Raw genomic sequence first — 7500 nt, forward strand, 5'->3', positions numbered from 1 at the left:
ATGGATTGATAAAGATGGAAAATGTATTGCTTAAAATATACAATCTTATAAGAAATTCAGGCGTTCTTAATCTACTACTGATTAATTATCAAATTTATGTAGCGACTCAAAAGAATTTGAAAAAGATTATCAGAAAAAATATAGTAAATATAAAATTAATTGCTATTAAGTATGAAAATACTCAAGGAGTTCTAACTACATTAGAAACTACAAAGATATCAGGAGTCAAAATGGTCCACTCTCTTCTGTTAATGGTCAACTTGAACATTCAAATAAAGGTTTGAGCGATATTTCAAACTATTATTTAATTCCTGTATTCATAATCGAAAAACCTTAAAGCAGAATATTATCCAAACCCAGGGCGTGATCCAAGACCAAAGAAAATATAAAATCTTCAATCATTATTTTTTCTACACAATGCCCTAATTTTTTTTTTTTTTTTTTTTTTTTTTTTTAGACAATTCCATTCAACTTTAAAGAACACCTCGTTCATAGGGGGACAAAACTCGTCAGAAAAAGTATATATTAAACAGTGAGCCTATTACCTGGTGTTAGTTTATTTATTCGGCTTCGATAGAAAATGGTCTATGTTAGTTTTCAAAACATAATTATACTATTCTGCCTTATCAGACTGGGTGAAGTGTTGCTTCAGAGAAAAGCTATAATTTGAACAAATATTCAATGTGGTGGCATATACGTTCATTGGGTCTCAATCTTGCCTCATAATTAAGTAAACCTTAGTTCAGGCCGCAACGGCTTGTACAGGGTGGCTAAATGATACGAATTTAAGGCCTACGCTAGGCAGTTCCATTTCCCTTACTATATGTCATCTCTATCCATAGACTTATTTAATCTTTTGTTAGAACAATTATTTCAGCGCTCACTGAATGGTCACTTAGCCTATTTCATTCATTAACCACTCCCTTGGTACACCAATTCTTGCCCATTTTTTCTTAATTCTAAGTTTGTTAAGTTTAAATCCATTACTACGAGTCCTGTCCTGATGTCTTAATATGATGACCTTGCTAGTATTACCCATGTTAAAACCCTTGATCACCCCTCACGCTTTGTCTTTCTAGAGAGTGTAAATTAAGGAATCTAAGCCTGTCTTCGTATGGTAAATTTTTTAGTTCTAGTATAACATTGGTCATTCTCTTATTTACTGACTGGTTAATTAATATTCATTCAGTAGAGCAGATACCAAAACTGTACCGCATGGTCAAGGATAGGTCTAATTATGACCAAGTAGAGTTTAATGATCACCTCTGCATTGATACAGTTTCCAGGGTTTAAGATCTCACTAACATTCCTAAATCCTTTTCTCATTCTATTTTCTTTAATATGGCGTTATCTAAGCTATACCCGTTAGCTGGGTTGTGTAATCCTACTTTTATAAACTGCACTTTGAGATACTGAAGTTCTTTTGCCATTTCTCCGACCATGCAAAACATTCCTTGAGTTCCTTTTGCAGTATCCCAGCATCTTCTTTCAATCTAATATGGCGTCCTATTTTAGTGTCATCCGCAAATTTACTAACTACACTATTGACCCCAATACCCAAGTTGTCTATATACATAATGAGCAATAAGGGACCCAAAACTGAGCCCTGAGGAATTCCCCTAATAACACTATATTGATTTTACACCATGATTCATGATCCGCTGTTTTCTGTCACTAATCTATCCTCTAATCCATTCAAACACTTTTCCTCCTTGGTAGTGTCTGATGGGGCATCTTGTCGAACGCTTTGCTAAAGTCAAGCTATATAACATCGTAACTATAATTTTTGTCGGCCATTGTAGACATTAATATAAAAGTTTAAAGAATTAGTTACACAAGATCTACCCTTATTGCACCCATGCTCTGATTCAGGAATCAGATTATGCCTCTTTGAACGTTTCCTGATGTTATATGCTATTGATGGTTCCAACATTTTATCTATAACCGACGTCAAACTGATTGGGCAGTGGACAGGGTGCAGGGATGACCCGTCATCCAGGAGGTACTAAGATAAGAGGGAGGGTGGAGGGAAGTGGAGTGTATTTAGGGATGGAATGGGTGGGAATGATTTTATGCCTTTTTATTTTTGGCTACCTCCCTTGTAGGGGGGAAAAAGCCTTAGTGTATGTATGTATGTATGTAGATAACGCCGTCTGCCTTTAGCAAGAAGAGAAGCATCAAGTTATCAATTATTTCATAATGAAATTTAAATAACTCGTTGCGTCCCATTTTACTTCGAATACTATGGGTATGAGTTCGAATCTAACTACAAGACTAAGGTGACAACTTTAATCGTATCTAAGTACCTCTCGGTTTCAATACCTTGTCTCGCTTTTAGTCTACTACGGCTAGAGAGTGAGAATTTTTTTCATTACTAATTAATTCCCGCAAGTAATAAAATGTTTTATGAGTGATGTGCTTTATTATTCACTCCAATTCATTAACACCTTCAACCTAATGACTTTCATTATATTTCTTGATAACCAAAGAAAGCCTTTTCATATATTATTTTAGCTAACGCCAGATGCTTTTGTTAATATTTTTTAGGATCTCTGGTCATTAGAGGAATAAAGAAGTCTTGACTGACATCAAGACTCATTGTCCTTCTTGAGTATTTTGTTATGGTTGAAATCTTCATGAGGCGCTTGTAATTCGAAAAGCTCTCATAATGCCTTCACCCACGGACGAAAAATAAAAAGTCACTGCTGCAGAAAAGGAGGCTGATTATATTTATATTCATTAAAGGACCTTTTTGAAAAAGAAGTCTTAGACTTTTTGAGAAGGATTAAAGGCAGGCCTTGTTTACGGGAAAGAGGGAAGTTGGCATCTGGTTGTTTGAGAAAGTCGTTGTTAATGTTATTTTGAAAATAGTTATAGAAAAAGCTACTGAGAACTTCTTTTATTTAAGAAAAGGAAATTTGAAACATGATTAGATATAAGGAAGGATTGGCAATTGGTAACTTATTCATGAAAACAAAATGGAAGAATATTGAAGACATTTTTAATTTTACAAGTAATTAAAATGGCTACAGACAGCTATCATTGTATGTGTTGTGTTGGGGCATTTAGTACCTAACATGATAAGGCCAATAACTTGTAATATATACCACACAAGTGGTCCAGGTGGATGGAAAAAATGCCTGGCTATGTAACCTGTTTATGAGATCAAAATTGAAAATAATAATTTAATTTTTATTTTACTTTTAAAATAAAATGGTATAATCATAGATATCTTTCGTTGTATGTATTGTGTAATGGAGAGTGTAGTAGCTAAAATGGTTAGGCCAATAAGCATAATATATACTACATAAGTGAACAGATAAAAGAAAATAGCTAGTAGATATATGAAGAGTATTTACTATAAATATGTGAAAAACTGGTTGAGTGAGTCACATGTTAGGATAATACAAAAATGTCTTTGTTAATTTGTAGGACAAAAGAGACATGGGGGAGCAGGATATATGAGTGAAAACCAATAAAAAGATAATGGGCGAGGGTTGATATATATATGTATATATATATATATATATATATATATATATATATATATATATATATATATATATATATATATTTGTGTGTGTGTGTGTGTGTGTGTGTGTGTGTGTGTGTGTGTGTGTGTGTGTGTGTGTGTGTGTGTGTGTGTGTGTGTGTGTGTGTGTGTGTGTGTGTGTGTGTGTGTGTGTGTGTGTGTGTGTGTGTGTGTGTGTGTGTGTGTGTGTGTGTGTGTGTGTGTGTGTGTGTGTGTGTGTGTGTGTGTGTGTGTGTGTGTGTGTGTGTGTGTGTGTGTGTGTGTATGTGCGTGTGTGTGTTCAAACACACACACACGTATGCACACACCTTGGAAGATATTTCATACTCAGCAGTATGTCTAGGGTTTCTAATTGCCCATTTTTGCATATAAAGTTTTAAAAACATTCGGGTTTTTTTTTATTGGTGCATTTTCATCCAATATTTCCCTTATGATATTTTGATGGTCTTTCTCTAAGAAATACTTTTTCAAGACTTTACTGCATTTACTTAAACAAAATTGTCCATGTGCAACCATTAGAATAATAAAAATATAAATCTTACCACGATATAAGAACAACCCTTCAAAGTGGGATGAACTGAGGCTTTTCATTACTAGTGTTGATGTTATTTGATTATGATAAGACGGACCCCTAATGCCTCTTTCTCTGTTGTATTGCATTGTGCTTTAGCCCTTTCTCATGATATTTTTCTATTTTTGACATTGAACATCTGCGTGTATAAGTGGCCACTGTTTAGTTGTTTCCCTCGATATCCATTTTAGTAAGAGATCTATTGTACCAAAATAACAGAGAATTTAATTCCATTTTCACGCTCGGTAACCTCGAGATGACGTTCAGAAGTGACTAGTTAACTATCAAGTAACAACTGATTTCTTTGACATTCAGAGTAGATGAGTGCTATTGTTGTAGGTTCGTCAATTTATGTTATACAGGTCTAACCGCAATAGAGTTGAGCATTTAATATAGTATGCGTATGTGCATGTGCATGTGCATGTGTATGTGTATGATGTATGTGTGTATGTGTGTATGTGTGTATGTGTGTATGTGTATGTGTATGTGTATGTGTATGTGTATGTGTATGTGTATGTGTATGTGTATGTGTATGTGTATGTGTATGTGTATGTGTATGTGTATGTGCATGTTTAAGTGTATGTGTATATGTATGTGTATGTTTATGTATATGTGTATGTTTAAGTGTATGTGTATGTGTATGTGTATGTGTATGTGTATGTGTATGTGTATGTGTATGTGTATGTGTATGTGTATGTGTACGTGTACGGAATATGCTGTTTCCGTATGGTCACCGAATCTCATTAAAGACATTGACAGATTGGAAAGAGTACAACGGCGAGCCACAAAACTTATTCCAAATATCAAAAATAAATCATACGAAAATCGACTAAAACATATGAATCTGTTTTCCCTAAAAAAAAGCGTAGACTCAGAGGTGACTTGATACAGGTCTTTAAAATTCTAAAGGGAATTGACAACATCAAAAGTGACCAAATTTTTACATTGAATGAGAATCAGACAAGAAACAATGGTCTTAAACTCTCCGGAAATAGATTCAATTTGGAAGTAGGTAGAAACAACTTTGCCAACCGTGTAGTTAATGAATGGAATAAACTTCCTGCACAGGTAGTGCAATGTAGTTCAGTTCAAAGCTTTAAGAATCATTTAGATAAATACCTAAGTAAGATGCTGTAATGATTATAATATATCTTATATTATTTGTTTTTGTTTTGTTATCATTTGTCTGTCTGATTTTTATTTATTAATTATTAGTTATATGTCAATTAATTATTATTTACTATTTACCTGCTTGTTTATTATTTGACTATACCTATGCATTTATTTATGTATTTAATTTGTTATTTACATTATCATAGTTTTTATTTATCATTTTATTATTAATATGATTTTTTTTTCGCATCCGACCTAGATATGGATCAAAAGGTCTCCTGTCGGCATGCTCCGCCTTTGTAATCCTTTGTAATCCTTTGTATTTACCTAGTTGTATTATACGGGAAGAGAGCTATGCTCGTAGTGACCCGTCTTTGTATCTCTCAGTATCAAGTTTTTCTTAAAATCTTGAATAGCGTTTGCAAACACTGTTTCTTTGTCCAATTTGTTCCAAGTGTCTATCACTGTGTGGGAAGCTTTTTTCAGATCTCTTCTGTAATTATCTTTTTATAGTTTCTTTTCGTGTCCTCTTGTTTTTTCCATTGTCCCATTTCAATAAGTCATCCTTATCTAAGATTTTCATTCCCTGCGGTAAAAGCAGAAGTGAGCAGGGGGCGGCAGAGGTGACGAGCGTCACAGAGGGTCGAGTTGTACTAGTAATAGAGCGCTGTGGACTGCGCTTCCACTTCACTCCGGGACTTAAATCTCGCGGGCAGCAGCCATTGCCAGCCGTACGACGTGTCGTAATAATACTCGCATCATAAAATATAGTCACCGCTTATATCGATCGTTCTCTCTTTCACCCGTGAATTTTGAAAACCATAGAGAATGTGATTAAGGGCAGATTAGGGAGAATGTCAAAACGCAGGGGCGACTTCAATAAATATAATCAAGACGCCGATATGGCAGGGTCGCGAATCAACTTGCACCTCATGACGCCTACGTGTGCGGCACGGTATGGTAGGGGCTATGAGCGGTCGGCCGCCAGTTGTCAGATGTCGTGACTGCCAACAGCGACTCCCATTGAGACCAGTGGCTGATCGGTCGCCCACCACTCCCCAATCAATGGGCGACCACTCGCCCACCAATGAGCGCCCACTCGCCGAGTGGTGGACGACCACTGGGCGACGGGTCACCCAGTCCTCAGTTTTGACAGTTCCTGATTGGTCGCCGACCACCTGCGACCACGTGCGTCTGATCGGCCACTACCAACGATTGGACGCCCACCAATCGGCGACCACCTTTTTAACGGTTAATGGTCGCTAACCGATTGGACACCGGTTGTCGACCTATCACCCACCGGTGTTCGACCGATCTTCGTCTGGTGGGCGATCCTCGGAGGAATCTTTGCCTTCCAAACTGGTCGCAGGTGGTTTTCGATGTAACATCGACAACCACCGGAGATCAGTCTTTCTCAGTCGACCAGTTACGACCTTATTACCGACTACCAGCGACTTCCTGCAACTGGCCGGCGAACACTTGGTCGCTGGTGGTCGGAAACAGGTCGTAAGCTTGGTGTGACTGGGCCCTTAAGTAAATAATAGTATTTTGTCGTGTCCAGGGCAAAGTATACAAGTATACTTTATTGTCAGAATAGTAATATTAATTCCTTACGTTTATGACATGCATGTTTACTTTTTTTAAAACAGATATTCAAATACTATTAGAATTAGAAATCATATATCAATCTTATCAAACTTTCATGCTCTTTTCGTAACATGAAATTGTCTTAAGCATACCCATATGGAAGAAGCGTTGTTGTTCAATCTTTGCTAATGAAAAAGTTATTACTTGAGTAAAAAAACAAAAACAAAAAAAAAACAGTACCCACATTTGATCCATATTGTCCCTGGAACTATCCCCAGTCAGGTGAAATATTAGATCCAGAGTGAACCACGAGCATAAGCAATTTATACCAAAGGCGCATCAAGGGCACAACTTTTGAAATTGAACATCTTCCATGTAGGATCACCTAACTTCATATAGCTTCTCTTATAACTGAAATAAGATATGAAAGATTACTCTGAGTAAGAAACATTTTAGCTTTTTTTTTTTACTTTATTTATTTATTTACGTTATAAATACGAGACCCTACTATAAAAGACGTCCAATGTAGTAAGATTTCAAAGTTACCTCTAGTAAGACGTGACCAGCAATGGACCAAGAAATAAAGCAAAAGGAAAGGAATCCCCGGCGGATGTGTCCGGACTCGTGTAGATACCGATGGAAAGGGACAGCACTGCATCAGCTCCCGGCGTTTCCTCCAGTTTGTCTCATTGAGACT

General features: G+C 36.4%; 1 protein-coding gene across 2 annotated transcripts in view; it reads left to right on the forward strand.

Moving 5' to 3' along the window:
- LOC143027501 (zwei Ig domain protein zig-8-like) overlaps positions 1 to 7500 on the forward strand; it is a 451994-nt gene that overhangs the window by 383626 nt on the left and 60868 nt on the right. The gene's annotated exons all lie outside the window — the stretch shown is intronic.

Source organism: Oratosquilla oratoria, chromosome 8 (assembly GCF_046742065.1).
Source record: "Oratosquilla oratoria isolate Oo_2021 chromosome 8, ASM4674206v1, whole genome shotgun sequence".
In the NCBI taxonomy this organism is placed as follows: Eukaryota; Metazoa; Arthropoda; class Malacostraca; order Stomatopoda; family Squillidae; genus Oratosquilla; species Oratosquilla oratoria.